Below are 20,843 nucleotides of genomic sequence, written 5' to 3'. Positions count from 1 at the left end.
CGAAAATCTCCATTAATCTTCTTCTTCTTCTTCTTCTTCTTCTTCTTCTTCTTCTTCTTCTTTGTAAACACTGAAAGTGCAATTGCGAACAAATTTCAAACTAAATCCGTGAAGAAACATTTGAACTCAAATCACCTAAAGTAATACTATATACATATGAACAATAGATAGCACAAGAAATAAATAATAGTAAATCATTATAAAGATGATTTTTTTTTAAAAAAAAAATTATTATTATATATATAAAAAAATTTAAACCAAAATTTGCACTCAAATCAAGAAGCAATTAACATGTGAGTCTTCACTTCTTTGTTTTGACTACATGCATTATTCAAGATTTTATCATTACAAAATAAATTTATTGTGACTATTGAAATGCTTTAGTATTTGAACATCAAAGAGAGAGAGTAGAGTGAAAATCTAAAAAGGGTTTAGGGTTAAATGGAGCGAGTCATGATTAAAATGTGAATGAGTCGAGATTTTATCCAACTTTTACTAAATGGGTTTGAAAAAATATGTGAATTATTAATTGGGTGAGAGTCACACTGAGGCATTAAGAATGTAGATTGTGTAAAAAGTGTTGTATGACTTTTCTCAACTTAAATTGATATCTTAATTACGATGCATTTCAATCTTAAATCTCAACATCACATATATTGATGATGGCAATGCCTTAATGAATATATAAGTATTGTTAGTATTTATGCATTTTAATATTAAAATTAAAATTAGAATATAAGTGCATATGTTAGTGGGTATAAGTTAGTTAACAAGAACGTGGTCATTATTTTGGTGTAACTCTTGTAACGACTATTGTCATGATCTACCACTAATTTCATTCATTATTATACCTCATTATACTTTGTAATTTATGTAAACTTTGGGATATTCATCTACCCAATTTACTACCAAATATCTTCCTATTCATTACAAGAAATAATGCATCACCTATAATTACTGATGATTTTATTTTGGTTTTGAGAACAAGAATTATACCAGAGAAAGAGTGGATGAAAAGATGACAAGTCGTATATTGTGTATATATTGAGTTTGTGTTGTGAAAGAGAGAGTTTAGACAAAGAATACTCTTCCAAGTCTTCAACTAATTAACCATGCAAAAGAGTAATTATATGTTGAACGAAGGTTTTCTTTTTGCAAAACTTTGTACTCTTTAATTAATGTGAAGTTGCTTGAGTTGTACGACGTTGTTGGACAGTTGTATCCTGAATGGGACAATTCAAGAGACATATTGAATTGGTATAGATTTTGTTGCAGTGGGTTGTAATCTTCTTAAAGAGAGCGATATATTCGCACTTCAGCCTAAAGCAGTGGCAAATCTAGAATTTAAGGTTGCGGGTGCTCTGAAAGTAGTGGAGTGAAAATATAAAAAATACATGTTAACAACGAGATTCGAACCCTCGTTCAACAATACTAAAAGAGTCTTAAAAGAGTCTTAAGTACCCACCCAAGAGCTATTGGGCCAATTAGACCATTTATTTACGGAAAAATTTTTAAAATGTCAATATTTTGATATTTAATAGGACCCATTGTCAATACTTTCATTATTTAGTAAAAATGTCACAATTTTAGTTTATTATGTATATTTTTTATTTATTTTCTATTTATTTTAATTGAGAGAATACAAATATTTAAAAACGGAAAGGAGAAACTAAGGGGAGAGAAAAATATTAAAGATGAAGTATTGCTTAAAACTCTCATCAATTACAAAAATTCAAAAAAAAAAATCGACACTTCCATAGCTGATGAATTCTCTCAAATTTTGATTTTCAATATTCCCATACAATTCAAAATATCTTTTTTTGTTTCTGATTGATTGGTAGGAACAATTTTAGAGCAAACCTGATTAACAATGTTTGGAGAAAAATTTTTCTACTAGAAGTTCGAACAAATTGTTTGAATACAAATTTGACGAGGTAATTGCTTCTTCCTTGTTCTTTTTCTATTTGCTTAAAACACTTGAAATTTTAATTAAAAACAATTGTAAATCGTAGTATTCTGTTTTCGTATAATTGAAATTGATAGAATGCGAAAACAAGTAGTCTGTGTTTGTCCATTTTCTATTTCTGACCGTATTTTGTTTTCGTATGAATATGAAATTGATGAATAACGTACGAATATTTGATTTGTTGAATTTTTGTTTTGGTTGTTTTTAATATGAGAATACTAATATTTTTGTTTCAATACATGACTAATGTTTTGAAATAAATTGCATCCCTAACAGAATACGAAATGGAGCAGATAAAATCTTTTGGCGACAATCTGCAAGTTCATTTAATTTTAATTTATTTAAATAAGTTGTGTCTCTTATCGAAATGGATATGATCAATGTAATGTATGTTGTAAGTGATTTTTCTGAAATGGATACAATTTCAATATTTTTTTAGTATACGTATATGTTGAGAGACTTCTTTGAAATATGAAGAATGTAGTTTTGTTCATAACATGATGTAAGCACTAGTGTGAATACATATATTTGTTACTAGGATGAAGTTTTGTTCATAACATGAAGCAAGTACTTGGATACAAAAAACTGGTAGCCCTTATCGAAATGGATATGATGAAAGTGATTGTTCTGAAGTGGATACAATTTCAATATTTGTTTAGTATACGTATATGTATTTTGTAAGTGATGGTCATGAAGTAAGTGATGAATACAATTTCAATATTTGTTTAGAATACATATGTGTTGGCAGGCTTCATCAAAATAAGAAAAATACAATTTTGTTCGTAACATGATGCAAGTACTATTGTGAGTACATAAATTTGTTAATTTACTTGGATACAATTTTGTTCATAACTTGAAGCAAGTAGAATTGTGAATACATATATTTGTTACTTAATTCTGACTTTTTTAACAACTCTAATCCTGACTTTATCAATGATTTGGGAAGTACAATCTTTGCATGCAAATGCAATACCCTGAGCAAATGATATATGTAAGAATACAGTGAATACAATTAATATGTACAAACATTCAAATAGCATTACAATGTGTATATTTACTTTACTGATACAAACAAGGCTCTCACAAAGTATAATGAACATAAACACATCTAAATCCAAAACCACCCAAAATGAATTCATTAATAAATATCATACAACACAAATACAAAAAATACATAATAATTACATAGCATACAACACAAATCCAACAAATACATCACGGTGAATACAAACAATCCAATTAAAATTCTTTAATAAAATGTGAAATATCATATTCATGTAAAATGTATTCTTAAATTATTGAATATCTACCAATGTAAAAAAATATAAAGGAATGAATCAAAATTGATACATTATCAAAACTAACAATAAATTGTCCACAAAGTAAAAGAATAAAATAGCAACGTAAATACAAACTACAAACTAATAAATATTGTATAGTGTACATAAGACATTTACAAATATATTCAATACACATTGTTGAACAAATTGTTCTTTAACATCAACTCAACATGCAAAAATCTAAACATGCAAAAATAATTAAATACCTCTTCATCAACTATTTGGTCTTCTCCGTCCTTTTCTTGTACTCTACGAGTAGACGAAGATATTATGTTTTCAATTTGAATTTGAGGAAGACTATGTTCTGATTGTCTCTCTTCCCTCATTTTAGAAGCGGATCCTACATTATCCGCTATTTCTTGAGTAATACATAATTTAAAGGATGGAAAATCACTAGAAATCTGATGATTAAGGTGAATACCTCAAGTAAGTCTCTTAGAACCATTCATCGAAGAGTGTTTTAGAGGTCTAATCGAGAATTGTCCTACTTTCACCAAATATGAATGATTTAGACAACAATAAAATCAGAAAATAAATCTAAAAAAAAAAAGATAAAGATGAAATACCTTAATTAGTGGGATTGTGTGAATTCAGATATTTGAAGATAAAAAAAACAACAAATAATACGGTAGAAGAGAAGAGGGATTTGAAAGTCGGATGATAATATGAAAAGGAAAATATGGAAGAGAGAGAAAACCTTTTCTTTTACATATTACATAAATTTGGAAGAGAGAGATACGGGGAAACATGAACAATAAAAATTAAAGATTTTATTTTTAAAAAAATAAAAATAATTCGGTAACGTGAACAATGGGATATACATGGGAAATGTAAATAAAATAATTTCTTTTTTTATATATATAAAATTAGTTGGAAAACGTGCAAGCAATAGGAGATAAAATAGGGGTTTAATTAGGCTACATATTCTTTTTCAAAATAATGACATTTTGACATTTTTACTAATATTTTTAAGAGAAACTTTCACATATAGCCACTTAAAAATAATTAATTACTCTTCATAGCTATAGTTTGATAATTACAATTTGTAGCTACATGTTATATGGAGGAGAGAGGCAAGCGAGACTGGGAGAGAGAGGAGAGAGGCGAGAGAGATAGGGAAAAGAGTGAGAGAAAGGTGAATTGTATATGTATATGGTTAGATAATTGTATATTATACATATGTATTTGTATATATGGCAAGAGAGATTGGGAGAGGGAGGAGAGAGATGAGCAAGACTAGGAGAGGGAGGAGAGAGGCGAGCGAGATCGAGAGAGAGAGAGGAGAGGCAATCAAGAGAGGGCAGAGAGTGCGAGAGAGGTGAATTGCATATGTATATAATTGTATATTATACACATACATTTGTATATAGGGCAAGCGAGACTAGGAGAGGGAGGAGAGAGGCGAGCGAAATTGGGAGAGGAAGGAGAGAGGCAAGCGAGAGAGGGAAAAGAGTGCGAGAGAGGTGAATTGTATATGTATATAGGTTAAATAATTGTATATTATACATATGTATTTGTATATTCTGGCGAATTATACATATACAAACATGACTAATTATAAAAATTCAAAGTCAGCCTACGTAATTAATATGTAATGTTAGTCGCGAGTGGTAATTATAAAAAACTATAGCTATGATGAGTAATTAAATAGTATAAGTTTGCTTTGTTGCGTAATTTTCCTTATTTTTAAAGTGGTGAGGTTTTTACTAATTAAGTCATTGATCTGACTAGTTTGCTAATTTTTTCCTTTATTCATTAGGTGCTTTATGTTAATTTTATACAAAAAACTCTTTATTTCTACATAGATATATATATTCCGTAGCAAAGTTAATGGATGCTCGAGCACCCGGCGGACTCCATGTGGGTTCGCCCCTGCCCTACAAATTTGTTAATTCATTTTTGTCATTTTATTTTCAACAGTAATTTATATTATTTGTGGTATAATACACCAACATGTATTACTTAAACACCTGTTTCACTATTTTGTTGAAGATTATATATGAAAAAGAACTCTGGTGAAATATGTCTATCTGATCTCATTTGATGTATTCTTTCTTTGATTAAGTTATATTGCAATATTATCTTCGTACATGTGATTGGAATACTCGTTTTCAGAGAAATCTCTCATTTTTTTACAAATATAAAGAATCATTGATCTCAATCAAACACATTCTCGACTTACTTCATGAATAAATATTATTTTAAGATATTGATGTGTCTTCACATGTAAACAAATAATTCATTTAAGATCGAACATTATGCGGATCAATAAGTATCTTGTATATGCACATTATATTAATAATTTATGACTTGAATATATATAAAAAATATTTTTTTATGACAATGAAAATCCGCAGCCGCTACCTTTTGTGTGCGCACAGGGTAAAAACATCCTCCTATGCAATAGCTCGCAAACCACCGATAACCAAAAATTTTTTTGATGAGAATTGATTCTTCATGAATTTTAGGTCTCGGACAGCAACTCAACAGTTTGGGTTCATAGCTACTTTTTTCAAATCAAACATGCAGCCACCCACTCCATCTTTAAGTCGTAACTTTACCATTACGTTGCAGTGTGCGATCGATCTTGTCGGCATTCCATTTTACTAGTGAGAGAGAGCCTTTGAATTCAGAGAGACTGAAAAATTGGAAGAAAGATATTTTCTTAAGTTTTGGGATTTAATTTAATTTTATCATTTTATTTTTTATGTGGCAATTAAAAATAACGTGAAATTTGACAATTGACATTGAGTGATTGTATCACACGTACCATCCATCACATGAGAAAGGGTTTAAAATATCGAATTTTCAATGAGTTCAAAAGTTCAGTTAGTAAAGTGTTAAGTACATGAGTTCACAATAGGACTCTTTTACTTAAAAAAAATTAATAATATTTATTTATAAAAATTCTTTCACATTTTTTGACTTAAAAGAAAATGAAGGATTTTTGCCCATATTACTCCCCCTAAGACGTACGCCGGTATTGATTCAGAGGAATATTTTGCCCATATTACGCCTAGAAAATGAATAAAGCTGTTTGGGAGAAGTACAACTACCAACAGGTTAAAGAAAAGCGAGGTAACCTTATTATTCCTTTCTAATTTGAGTCTTTTATGGAAAATTTGAGTCTGTATTAAGGTGATTTAGGAGTCTGTAGTTTGCCTAACTACCTGTATGTGAAAAGTTTTTAGTCAAAATTAGCAATATTTTAAGGTGATCTTGGAGTATGTAGTTTGCATAACAACCTGTGTACGAATCTAGCGTACTTCCCAGCAGCCTCAACCTGTTTATTCCATTCATTTCACCAAAATGACTAAAAAATAGGCTTCATTTGCAGCTGGTTTGTTTAAGTATTGAACAAGATAGTAGATAATAGTAAGATGAGCTTAAATGGAGCATCATCATCAACGATGATTCATGTAGTCAATCCCAACTTGCTTGTGATTGATGAACTATAATAGTTGTTGTTGCATAGATATTTATAGGGAAAGCTTATTCAATGCTTCGCGTGGAATGTTAAAGGGATCTTAGGTTCAATAAGTACATCGAAGCATGGATAAGTTCCAGGATTAGAGAATAATTCTTTTTGAGGGTGGGGGAGGCAGCATAGATTGGAGTTCAGATTAAGGGTTCATCTAAAGCTGGCATCTCAGCTTTAGAAGAAATTTCAATGACGAGGAGGTGAAAGAAATCGGTGAGGTGTTGAGTTTATTGGATAACATCAGCATTACTGCAAGAAGAATGGATTCTAAAGTACGGGCTGTTAGTAAAAGTAAGAAATTTAGTGCGAAGAGTTGTTACAAGCTATTGGAGAGGCATATTGAATCGGTGGAGAATTAATGGCCATGTGAGATGTTTTGGAAGCCTAGAGCTTAATTCTCCTAAAGCAATTTGTTTTGGATACGTAGCAACTAAGAAGGCATGCCTCACTCAAGATGTGTTGCAAAGAGAGGCTTCTGTTTTATGCAATAGAGGCTTCCTATGTGAAGAAACCGCAGAATGTGCTAGTCATCTTCTTATTCAGTAGTCTGTACTGTGGACAGTGTACACAAGTCTACATGGGGTGGAATGCACTGGTGGAAATATGAAGGACTAAACACACGAACTAATCTAAGGGGGTTCGATATCTACTATATATATACATAAAAGATAATTCTTAACCATGTATGGTAATATTTTCTCTGTCCCAATTTATGTGATTACTTTCCTTTTTAGTCCATCCCAGAAAGAATGAAAGATTTCTATGTTAAGTAACAATTTAACTATAAAATGTCTATTTTAATGAGATGATTTATAGCCACACAAATTTCTATTATTCATTTTGGACCACAAGTTTTAAAAGTCTTTCTTTCTTAAACTCCTTGCCGAGTCAAACTACCTCACATAAAATGGAAGTAAAATTTTCGGACGTAGGGGTTCGGATGAACCTCCTAACAGAAGGCTGCCTCCGCCCTTGGTGGAATGGACAATGCCACTCATTATGAGCAGCCTGTTGGAATGCCGGTAGCATCAGAGGATGACATTAGAGCAAAGGAAATCTGGAGAACTATCCTTCATGCGTAATATGGATGGTCTGGTTGGAAAGAATGGAGGTGTTTTGAATTAAGGCCAAAAAGTCATATCTGTTGTTATTTTTTTTTAGACATTTGTTGTACTTTTTTTTCCTGGTGCAAGGCTAGGACAGCTGACATTTTTTGGCAATTTCTAGATTTCGTGAAAATGCTTAATTGAAATTGTAACAACTTTCCTACTTGGTACTAACTATTCAATCATCTTACCTTGTAAAAAACGCACCATGTTATTTGGTACTTCCAAGCCAGTGTATCTTTGGATACTTGCCTGATATAGGGTCTACAATTTTTCTGAAGGCTAACTAATTACATAGAAAAATGGATGCAATAGGTGATATTTTTGGTGCATTGTACTTCTGCAGGGATTTGATATCACCAGATTATCCCGTACAGTGTGCGATGACAACTGTCTACCCTGTGCCATACTACTTGAATGATCCTAAGAATGTTGAGATACAATGATGAAACGGTATACTGTAGATGCACTTTCCTTGTCTTCACTTGTTGTCCTTTTTTTTTGTTTTCTTTCAGTATCTAAGAAAATTGCTTGACTGATTTTTAGGGCATCAATTATGAGGTCAATGACATTTTGACGGTGGACGGAGGTGGTTGTCGTGACTTCGTCTTCTGTATCACCTCTTCTGTCAAAACGCCTGATGGTAAGGATGTCATTTTGACGGTGATCAGGCTGAAGGTAAAAGCTTTTATTGGTTAAGGCTGCTATCAGCAACATTATGTCATACATTCTATTTCTTCTGATATTTTTAGTGTGCTCATATTTCTTCAGATGCTTTCAGCATGTTTTATTTATAACCAGAGTCTTAATAGAATCATGTGTCTATGAGATTAGGCTATTGTACCACAAAATCAGTAATTGCGTATCAGAATGGATACCAGAGTTGCTTTGTCATGTTATGTAATTTGTATGTCTGGTAAATTTAACTGATAGTATGTGCTATCTCCCCTTTGTCAGTGATCTTTAACTTTTAGTATTATGAACAAATACATTAATTTTGAAGGGGGGAAATTTCAGTAAAAATAGCACTGCCCGAGAAGTTCTTTACTGCCTTTTTTCCTCTTAGCGCTGCTTTATATTCACCTTAAGGATGTTAAATAAGTGCTTCGGTAACTAGAAGCTTAGAGAGCAGTGATGCTCCAGTAGTTCCTAAATTGGCGTGGAAATCTCTAGTCTGAAACGTGAGTTTGCTAAGTCGAAAACCCCCCACCTTATAGTAGGGTTCACTGAGATGGTTACTAAATTTATGATACTCATAAGTTTTACTCCGCCCAAGTAGATAGCTGAGTGGTCAAATGAACCGTGTTTGTGCCTTTTCTCCATCTCTCAACCTATCTTTTGCAAAAAAAAATAAAAATTATCATCTCCATTGTGATGAGCAGGCAGGTTTGGCTTTCTGTTACCAGGCAGAGCTTTTGAAAAAATTTTTTAGTAGATTTTGATTGCAATGTAGTTCTCTGATTAATAATCAAAAATGAAGTTTGAGGTCTAATCGCATTGTTTTTTTGTTGTTATTGCTTCCATATGTGTATCCCCTTTTCAAACTATTTGGCAAAGCTTATTTAAGGTTTATTGAAAACAACCTCTCTATTTCTACGAGGTAGGGGTAAGGTATGCGTACACTCTACCCTCCTCGGATCAGACCTCACTTGTGGGATTACAGTATGTGGTTGTAATTTAGAAAAGGATTCTTTTTTTAACATTGTTTAAAAGCGAACTTGGCAATTGTTAGTATGCAAATATCTCATTGTTTCAAATCCATATCAAGCACAGTTTTCTTGCATTGTACACAGAGACTTCTAGCCACAATATGCAAAATTTTCTTGAATAATCTCACTTTGCAGTAGGGGCTTGCCTACGGACAAAGCTTTAATAGCTTGGTTTGCCTGTTTGACTCCATAAAAGGGGCTAACTTCTGAAGCCATGCTTACCTAGCAAGTCATCAAATGGAAATGGATGGTCACTTTTAGTAAGAAAACATCTTATTTTTGGGTATAGGGTAAGAAGGAACAAGCCACCATTTGTGCTTGTGTTCTTAAACGTAAGGAATATAGACCAATCAGGATGAGGCAAATTCTTCGTCCTCTAAAGGACAACAAGGAGATGTCAATTATAATTGCTGCAAGTTCCTGTTTGTTTAAAGAAACAATCTTTTGATAACCTTACCCGGTCTAACTTGGATTTTGGATCACTGTCAATCAAGATGCTACCTAGGCAGCGTCCTTGCACCAGATGCTGCTGCAGCTGCCTCATTATGTAAGGGGCTTTTTAGTTTATAATTATCTGGGCCTCCAAATCATATTTTTCAAAAACGATGTTACCAACTGAAATCTCTTAGCTCTCATAATGTTCTTTATTTAGTTTCAAATAGCCGAATTCTCTAAATCAAGTATGTATCTGGAAGATTCTGCCACTGAGCTTTTATGGATTTTGCTCTACATCATGTGGAGTTCTGTATTAGAAATCCAAATGAACTAAAAGATTCCGTAATTTTGCCAGCCTTGCTACAGCACTAAGTTAGATCCCTTGTATTTGGTGCTGGAAAGTCAAGCATTTCTGCATGCTGTCAAACTATTTCTTGCCTGTGTGCTTTTTTCCTTTGATAAGGGATTTCTTGCTTGTATTCTCAAGTATTTATACCTAGTGATAAATGTCAGTTTAATAACTTCAGCTGGTGTAATTGGGTTAATTTGGCAGATTCAGTAAGTATCCTCATGACATCTTTGAAGTGTTAGGATTTGTTTATTGCCTGAGTTTTGATGTACCTTCCTTTCTTTTTATCAAAAGATTAAAAAAAATCTTCATCCTTTGAGTGCTTCAGATCTTGGTCAGAATTAAGCTCACCTCCTCTAATGTGCAGAAAACAAATTTGGTCTTATTACTCTATGGAGTTATTTTCTTGAAGATTCCGTAAATCATATGTAGGTCATTGGTTCTCATATTTCATCTATTAGCAGTATTTCACTAGTACAAGCTTTCATTTCAAAGAACTATTGTCAAAAGCATCGCTGTATGTTGACGGAGTAGCTACATGGAGCATGGTATTCACCTAACTTGCGTGGATTCACTTTAGATGTTGCACCCGTGTCATCAGATACTCCAAAAATACAAAATTCTGTTGACATTTTTGAAGAGTTTGAGCAACATAGGTTTTCACAAGTAGGGGAGCGTGTGAGTGGTGAAACAGACTCTTATTGAGTCTCCAACCTAGTTTCATACTTCATAATGCATTGCATTTGAAAATCTAGCTTACCAGTGTAGTTAATACATTGGAATAACTTCTTGAAAACTTTTTGCATTCACTTCTCCGTGGGAATAACCTGATTCACTTCAGCAGCCTTTATCATGTAAGTAGTGGCTTTAAAACTCTATATGCAGGTGACTGTTGAACTGGATCGATGCTATATGCATTGAAGTTTTGCTTTGCAAAATAGATTTCCTCTTGTTCTTCTCCTTATATGAGTTCTTGGAGTCTCCGTTTGTGTTATCTTTCTGGATCTTCAGCTATAGTCGTGAGACGATCTTTATTAACAAAATTATACGTTTCAGGGATCATGCTGACTGAAGAATAAAGTCACTCTAGCAAGATCAATCTACCCCCACCATCAATGCTCAGACCTACGGATGCTGTATCTTGAGATTCGCTTTGACATAGTACCTCTGTGTGCTGGTAAAAGCATAAGTTTAGCCAAAACATGATTAGCATTTATCCTGTCAACATTGAGATGGCATTGAACTTGTTAATGCATATCATTCATTGTTTTTAACATTTTTATTTTACCAAAATTTAGTTTTAATTTTTGTGCAGGTATAAGCTATGCAATCTACTCTTCATTTCCCCTTGTTCTTGCACGTGAAACGTAGAAACATTTGTTCAGTTGGAAATAAACAAATTAGTAGTAAGAATGCTGCATTGCTACCTGGTGGTTTCGTTGCATTACGTAATAAACTTTTTGGTTTCTCCTCCTTGGTATTTTTCGAGATCAAGCTGAGTATAATGCAGCATTATTAAGGTGGAATCTAAGATGTAATTACTATACAGTAACAGAATAAGTTCTATGTTTAAAATCTGTTTCAAAGGAAATGTTCTGTTCAGTATCATAGGATGCTGCATATGTACGTTGAAGTTTATCCTGTATAGATTTTCATTCTACTCATTATGTCAGTTCTCTTTTATCATTGTGTAGATACTTTATTTGGTTCCACTTGTAGATAAATCGCGCTCCCACTTTACGCAACTTCACAGACTGATGATCCTCATAGAACAGTAAAACATGGTCAAATAGAACTTAAGTATGATAAAATTCAAGTGATCATAGGGGGACTCCCATGGGTGTATGTTTAATGTCCCTACAACTTTCTTTTTTTCAAACAACTCTATGAGTGACCTACAATGGCAATGTTTTATGATTATATGCTTTGAAAGGTTGAGCAGATAAAGTAGCCAAAGTGGGGAAGTGAAGGTTGTGATGATTAAGTAGACTTAGCGCTTAGTCCAGTATATATCCAAAGGATAGGAAAAAGTGAACAAACTTAAATATTTCTAAATATCAATGATTATTAGTTTGAAGTTTTTGGTCGTTAGGTTGGACTTCTTAATGGAATTTTATGCAACCTTGCTTGAAATTGTAGATATTAGATGGATTCCATGAAGACATAATGTGTCTTTTGAAAGATAGCAAGAGGGAACTTGATGTAGTTTCGTAATCCTAGTCGATAATATGAGTGTTTTTGTTTGACTACTCGATTCTTACATAGATATTCTGATTGTGTATTTAATTTCTTTCTTTGATGATTGTGGTGTTCATATCAGCTTTTGTGCACCTCAATTAATTTTACAGAATATCTACCACTTTCCACCAGCAATAGATATCAGATAATTATGTCCACGGACAAATGAGAAGATTGTGTATTTAATCTTCCAGAAAATACTTGTGAGATATTGTGCTAAGAGCTAATTCACCTAGGTAAAATATTGGTTTTTTTTATCCTCCTACTCACCTAAGTCCACCATGGTGAAATTAAAAGTTAAACAACTTTTAACGGGTTTTACCCAAGTTGACATTTAAGTTAATTGTTTAATTAGATGGAAATTAAACCTGCCGTGAGTGTATTGGCAGTGGTCACTTTTGTTCTCCACTAGCTATAGCTACTAAAAGCTTCACTTAATTATAGGTGTTATGTATAGATCAATAATATTTCTCCACATCTATGAAAATGCTACTCTAGCATTCTTAGTTGCATGCTATTAGACTTAATCATCCATACTCTAATTCATCTTATTTAATATAAGAAGAAAAAATATGTAATTTTGAGTAAGACAAAGGGCAAATAGAATTTGATATATGTGTAATGATTATAAATAGGAAAATAAGAACATAGTGATGCTTTTCCCTTTTCCATTAGCTAAGCATGTCAATTATATTTGGAGTAATTCCCAACAACCTTGTCAATTTAGTTTCCATGCCTTTTTAATTTATACATACTTTAGAAGGTCCAAATCATTTTCTTGTCTATTAGTAATAATAAAATAAAATTAAAACTTTGGAAACTCATGGAGGTGGGATTTTCCACTACAATATATCTTCACCTTAAAGCAACTTTATTTTTATGATATTAACATGAGTTGTAATTATATTTATGGGACCTTCTTTGAAATCCTTTTTTTTTTTTTTGGTTCTCATCATTCTCAAAATTTCTTACCGCACTCCCAAATAATTCAAAATGGGTGATTATGAATATGCTTGAAGAAGTCACATGCTTGCCTTAATTACTTTCTTTATTACTTACCTATCTAATCATCAAAAAGATTTAAACAAAGAACTCAATAACCTAACTCTATAATGAAATACTGCTATGTACAATAATAGATATCAACTATAAGAAAGAATAAATAATAGGAGTAATATTATTATACCATCGGTTGAGTATATTAAATTATAATGCTTTAAAAAATGTAGATATTGAATAATAAGGGTAAATTATTTCTTGATTAATCAAATTAGACATGTATCATTGAATAACTATTTTAGTATAATAGACAGATAAAAATGAATAGAGAAACAATCGGATAAGTGGGGAATGAATTTAGTTAGAATAAGGTGGAGGTAATATTAGATTAGGGGAAATATTTTTTGACTTAAGATAAGGTCTTTCACATGGCAATTTCACTCGCCTTCAAATCCTAATGATTGTGTTCTCCACTAATAACAAAGGAAAATCGTTTTAGGTGATGAATTAAATTTAAGGGCCTACTCTCTACTTTGTGTGTGAGAAAGATGAAAATTAGCCCTAGCATGGCCCAAAGTTGGAGGAAAGTTATGACTGTGAAGTCAAACCACTAGGAGTCACCTTTAGTCATGCTTGGTTATGGTGTCTTTGTTTGGAGTTTACACTGTTCTTAGCAGCTTTTTTGTGCAGTGAAGTGGCTAGCCTTGTGGTCCTTTTTAGTACATATAGTCGATTATTGGTCCGTTTGGATGGGCTTAATAAAAGTAGCTTTAAAAAAATACTTTTGAAAGTGCTGAAACTTATTTTTAAAATAAGCAGTTATGTGTTTGGATAAAAGTGCTGAAGTTGCTATGTCAAACGTGAAAAGGGAAAAATGGAAGAAAGAGATGTTAGGGTTGTGCGGGTAATTTGGAGATTGTATGAAAATATTAAGGGCAAAAAGATAAAAATGTGGTCAACTGAAAATAGCTTATAAGCTAAAAAAAAAAAAAACACCCCTACCCCAGCTTTTAACTTTTGGCTTAAAATAAGTTTTTTTTAACTTAAAATAAGTTATTTTGAGTATTGCCAAACAGCTAAATAAGTCAAAAACCAGCTTTTAAGTCAGTTTGGCCAGCTTTTAAGCTGAGCCAAACAGGCTCTATATGAATTTTTATTGATCATATTGTTCTTTATAATTTATTGTAATATTGTAAATAGCTAGTATTGATGTTCAATCATTTGGCGAATTTCATTATACAACGGCCATCACCTTATCATGCAAAATGGAAGTAAAGAAGTATTAAAATTCATTAATATCTTCTATTATTGGAATGATTATTTTTTATATATATGAGTAAAAGATTTTTTAAAAAAGTAGAAGATTTAAAATATGAGTAACTTTTTAATAGATAAGCGAGACTTGCTTAAATGGTTAAGCATCTTCGGTCTTCACCATCAATTCATTAGTTGAGCTTTCGAATCACGCCGGTAAAGAATACGTAGAAACACTATTAATTTTGTTGGACATTGTGAAAAAAAAGAAAAAAAACTTTTAGCATGACTAACTGTACTATATTCCTTTTTACTTTTCACCAGTAAGTATTTTTCTAACATTTGCTACGAGTGAGCAGCGATATTAGAGTCACATTTATCGAAGAGATTTAACTAATTCTCATCCTAAAAAAATTGTATTATGTACATATATAAATCGACAAGACTATAGTTATTTTAATCTTCTTGATAAAATTTCCTCCTTTTTTTAGTAAGTGCAAATATCACCTAACTAATAAAATTTAAATTCTCATCACAATTCATTTCCTAGATTTATAGATAATTAAGTACTTTATTACACTCACAAAAAACTAATTAAGTTAAAATCAAATATAGACTGACATGGCTAACAATAAATTGGACCACAATGTTACATCTATATATAGCTAGACCTCCTAACAATGTACTCTTTGTTTGTTCCCTATATTTGAGTATATGCATGGTTTTGTGAGAAGGACAAAGTGCAAATTTTGTCGTTTATTTTATGTTATATTATTAAAACTAGTTAGTTGGAAATAAAGGAAATTTTACTCTCTTTTTTTTCCTTTTCATCATATAATAATGTGTTTTAAAAGTTTGTTTTTTTGTGTTAAAAGGTTAAAGGGTTAATTGTACTTTTTTACATTTTACTTCCCCTCAGTTACAGGCATTTGAATAGTTGTATTGCTAAATTACCTTTTGGAGATGTGATTATTCCGATAATTAAGTTGACAAATGACGATTAGTGGGCCATTTAAACAAACTGTATATTAAAATAGAACTATAAATATGCATGCACTTAGTGAAGATACTTGAAGAAAAAAACTTGAAGTGAATTTCAATTTTAATATGCCTCTATACCATCAAATTAATCACTACTTAAGAAACGTTTAAAATTGATGACCAAAATCGACAGATGATTTTAAAAAAATTGACGTACTGTATAGGTTTTCTTAAATAAAAAGACAATGGACGGCATAGATTTGGTTTTTGTTGTCATGAGATATTCATAAAGTAGTAGCTTATAATTGAACACGGCTATTTTACTATGACATAGAACAATTATATCACTGAACCAAATATGTTTTTGATGAAATACTTTTAATGTTTTTAATTTAGAATGAAAATATTCTTTTCATCAGAATTTCAATTTTAATATGCGTCAAAGCATTCTATATCATCGAATTTTAATACTTTTTTAAGCAGTGGATGTTAGGGGTGGACATTCGTTATTTTGGTTCGGTTTCGGGTTTTTTTTTTGGTTTTTTCGATTTTCGGTTCTTGTAAAATGTGTATCAAATACCGCACCGAAATATTTTGGTTCGGTTCGGTTTTTTTTATTTCGGTTTCTTAATAGGCCTGCTTAGTGGCTTTTTAAAATTTTAAACTTTACAATTTTTTTGTTTGATTTTTCAACTTAATGGACTAAAAAGTAAAAATAGACAATACATCAAAAATAGACATCTGGCTGCTGCTGCTGCTGCTGGCGCCTGGCGGGCTGCTGCTGCCTGAAAGAGGAAGAGGAAGAAGACTAGAATAGGAAGAGGTGCTGCCTCCAAGAGGAAGAGGAATAGGGACATTACATAAGGTTTCACATACTTTTTTCTTTTTTCAAAAGATTATTTAACATTAATAATTATTAATTAATATAATATAAATTATAGTATAATATTTCGGTTTAAATCGGAATACCGAATATCAAAATATTACGTACCGAAAATTGAACCGAAATATCAAAAAATACAAAAAATAAACCGAATACCGAAATATCAAAATTAAAATTTTGAAAAAATTCAATTTAATTCAGTGTTTATGCCCACCCCAGTGGATGTGACCCATACATCACAATATTTAGTTGATTGAGAGACTATTTCACCTAGTGTGTTGTAAATAAATGACATGTTAATTGAGTACTAAAGTATTTTTCCAACAATTTCTTCAGTTAGTCATATCTCAAGAGAAAAACACATAGTTGTACATCAATTTTTTTAAGTTTTATACCGAAAATATTGAGATGTAAGTTTCTTACATAAATTAATCACCTAATAATTATTACGAAACTCATCTAGATATTGATTAAACCAAATGTTTGTCTACAAATACTTTTTAACGTTTTTGACCATTTACACTTCGTTCTGACATATATAACAAGTCTATTAACTGACATATTAATTTTTAATATATAAATATTTTCCAATTGATTTCTTTAAAACTTGAAACTCCCTCCTTTTAAGTCAGAGATATTGACGAAATGGTTGAAACCAGACCCCGACTAAGAAGGTGGAGGTGAAAATGTCATATGTGTGGGTGGAGAGTACATTAATTTACATAGTGATACCACGACTAATTGTGGTTTCTGATAGTTTATATTGGAAACTCACACTCTTAATTATATCATGTTTGATTGTCCTTTAGAAGGTAAATTATTTATGTATTAAATAAATATGATATTTAATTTACAACATACAAATCCACATTATAAGTTAAGGGAATTCATAAATTATTTTATGCATAATCAAAGATGGAATAACTAATAAATTTGCATACAAAAATTATAGACAATGAATTTGCCTCCATAAAATAATAATCAAGATTGAAAAATATCGCAATAATCATAACTTTTTATTTCAATATATGAGCGTCATAATCTCTATAAATTCAATAACCAGCCAAGAACAAGATATGCCGGACTCTTTGATAATCAAATATTTTAAGAAAACCCACAAGTCCTTTCATCATCAAGTCAAAATCATTTTAGTTCGTCAACAAATATGTCACTAACAGCGCTGAATCACCGAGAAATTATAAAAGAGAAGAATCTAGAGACAAATAGATTTGTACCTACAATGCTGGCTTGCAACATTTTTTCAAGTGATAGAAAAAATTTACAATCACAAATAAAATACGAATAATCATAAATTTTATTTATAAACATTATAGGTATGAATCTATTTATTTCGAAGGCATAAGGAACAAGAATTGTTATTGAGAGTTCCCATTAGGAGAACATTAGGAGGAGGACATGCTCTATGTCCACTCACTCTGTTTAGTACAGTATATGAAGCCCTTGTTTGAATGAGAGCTTCATAAATGTTATTCATTTCACAATAAGAAACTTTTCCACATAGAGTTTTATCTGCTACTTAAAGCGAGAGTACATCCTAAAATTCGAGGAGAGTGATCTTGACTTGCTTGAAACAATTATAGGTGTCAAATCACCCATTTCCCTAGCAGAGCACTTTATCTAATGTGCACAACAGAGATGCCACTTTCAATGATGGATATCAACCCCTGTGTTAAAGTAGCATCGAGTTTTTTAATATCTTCTTGGTTGACTATATTTGAATCTTTGGAGTACTTCAGGATTATATTTTGCGTCAAGGATTTGTGCTTGTAGGCCGAAAAACTGAATATTGTAGATCAGCATATCTGGTGGTCGACAATCCTTCGGCCTTGGTAAAGATTGTTGTAGGACCTATAGTATGTAGGACATTGTCACACCTATAGTAGGAAAGATTGCAAGGGCGGACCCATGTGGGTTCGGTGTCGCCTCTTGAAAAAAAATTACATTGTATATATAATTTAATTTTATGTATTTATGTAGATATATAAATTTGAACCCCCTCATCAACATCCTTTTAAGTTGACCCTAGCGTCCAGGGTTCAAACCCAATTTTAGGACCAATCTTCACCTATTTTGTTTTTTTTTTTTAAATAAACAACATGCTAAAATAGTAGATTTAAACCTAAAAAAATCCAACCGTGCTAACAAGTCCTATAACGGGATTAACTTTTTGTACCTATAAACTATATACTATTACTTTCTTGGAATTGTGTTTTGTTGGCTTATGTACACATTTATACTTTATTTTTCGATCTCCTGAAAGAAAATCTTGAATCCGCCACAAGGACGGTGGACTTATCTCAATCTTCTCTTCGAAGATTTTCTCTGTAATTTAAAGGTTGTTGTTAGTAATGTATTTCTCAAATTATGATGATTCGGACTTAAAAGATTTGGGATCTGTATTTGATTATAAAAAAAGAGTCTAACATAACTTCTTTATGAATATTCCAAGAATTTACCGAACCTCTTTAAAAAATATATAATAGCTTTATATAAACATACCGCAAACATCTGGTAGAGTCTCAACTATATAGTAAGCATGTCTTTTAGAGTTTCATAAAATTTCAATATCTACTATTACTTACATAAGTATTTTCATAATAATCTGTGTCTCCATTATTAATACTTTCATAATTGAGGACAAATAATCCAAGGTATTTTCAAACAAAAAGTCTTGCTTACACTATAATGGAAATAGGTTTATTTTCCCCCCTCCTTCCCTCCCTCCAAAATTTGAAAAAAAGTAGTATTTCCCAAGAAGGAAAAAAAGAGATCTAGCAGCATCAAATTCAAATAAAGAATGTTCACTGAATAATATGTGGTTGAGCACTTGTAATTTTGTACCCCCATCACTACATCTAACATCAACATCAGCATGCATTCTCTTAGATACACAAACTCAAAACTACTTTGTTGGTAGCCTAGGCCACTGTGCCACCACGCCACACATGCACCTAATTGATATTGGGTCCCTGCTGTGGTGGCGGGATCACGATTTTCAATAAGGAAGTTCAAATATGAAGAAATAGACACTCAAAGTAGCCAAATGAAATTTGACATCTATTATATATATCTAAAAATTATTTTAATTATATATAAATAATATAATTTTTCGCCGAAAAGATGAAGTTTGGATGAACCACCGAGGCACCGACTATAAGGTGGCTCGCCCATTGCCTACAACAATGAAACTATTGCCATGATCAAATAATTACCTTTTACTGAATTAATTTCTTGCATCGTCAATTATGTATTGAGAAAATTTTAAAAGTTATTTTTGAATTTTCTTCTTGTATCGTCATTTAAGTATTGAGAAATTTTTAAAGCTAATTTTAAAATTTTCTTCCAAGTATGATCATTTAAATATTAATAAGATTTTATTTAAGTCACTTGTGAATTTTTCTTCTCAATAAGATCATTTCATTGGCTTTATGACATAGAAAGTAACATTCATAATACAAACCTTTTTTTTCTTACGTGATTTCTTGGTTGACATGTCATGTTATATCAATTTCTTATTTTAATGTTATGTAGTACAAAATCTATATGTGAATTTTATATACACAAAGAAAAAATGAAATTGAACTATTTAATTTTAAGTATATCAACCAAAGATTTCGACAAGGAAAAAAATACTAAACACACTATTATATGGGGTTTAAGGACTTATGCATGTCAAGTAATTATTTACTTAAAAAAATATACTGTACAATTTTATTTGAAATATGTTTTATTCAAGCATTTGATAATAGATTAATTATTTAATTTTTAGGAATATAATTTCACATTCAAAATTTACAAAAAAAAAGGTATTATTTTCAATACTTTAAATTAATTAATAATTGCACTAAAATAAAAATCATTTGTGTTACGACTTACGATAATAAGACCTAAATCTTAGATAAACATATACTTAAAACTAAACGAATGTTTTTGTATTTAAAATTAGTCTAAATTTTATCGCTTACATGACATGAAATATAAAGTTAGAGTTGGATGAATTTATAGGAAAAATAATTTAAAAGTGACCCAAATGAAATCTTTTAAATACTTAAATGATCATATAGGAAAGAAAAAATTAAAA

General features: G+C 31.3%; 1 long non-coding RNA gene across 4 annotated transcripts; it reads left to right on the top strand.

Moving 5' to 3' along the window:
- Positions 1–6,170: 6,170 nt before the first annotated feature.
- On the top strand, positions 6,171–12,050 carry LOC107013005. 4 transcript variants are annotated; one of them, XR_003577203.1, is made up of 5 exons: positions 6,174–6,384; positions 8,240–8,346; positions 8,440–8,571; positions 9,738–11,563; positions 11,702–12,050. It is a non-coding gene; the product is annotated as an uncharacterized LOC107013005 (long non-coding RNA). The 4 variants fall into 4 exon arrangements; XR_003577202.1 differs by having other exon boundaries at positions 6,176–6,384; positions 8,440–10,149; positions 11,443–11,563; XR_001456115.2 differs by having other exon boundaries at positions 6,198–6,384; positions 11,443–11,563.
- The last annotated feature ends 8,793 nt before the right edge of the window (positions 12,051–20,843 follow it).

This window comes from Solanum pennellii, chromosome 3, assembly GCF_001406875.1.
Source record: "Solanum pennellii chromosome 3, SPENNV200".
In the NCBI taxonomy this organism is placed as follows: Eukaryota; Viridiplantae; Streptophyta; class Magnoliopsida; order Solanales; family Solanaceae; genus Solanum; species Solanum pennellii.
Note: the sequence above shows the minus strand (reverse complement) of the source record. Positions and strands in the feature narration are given on the sequence as shown.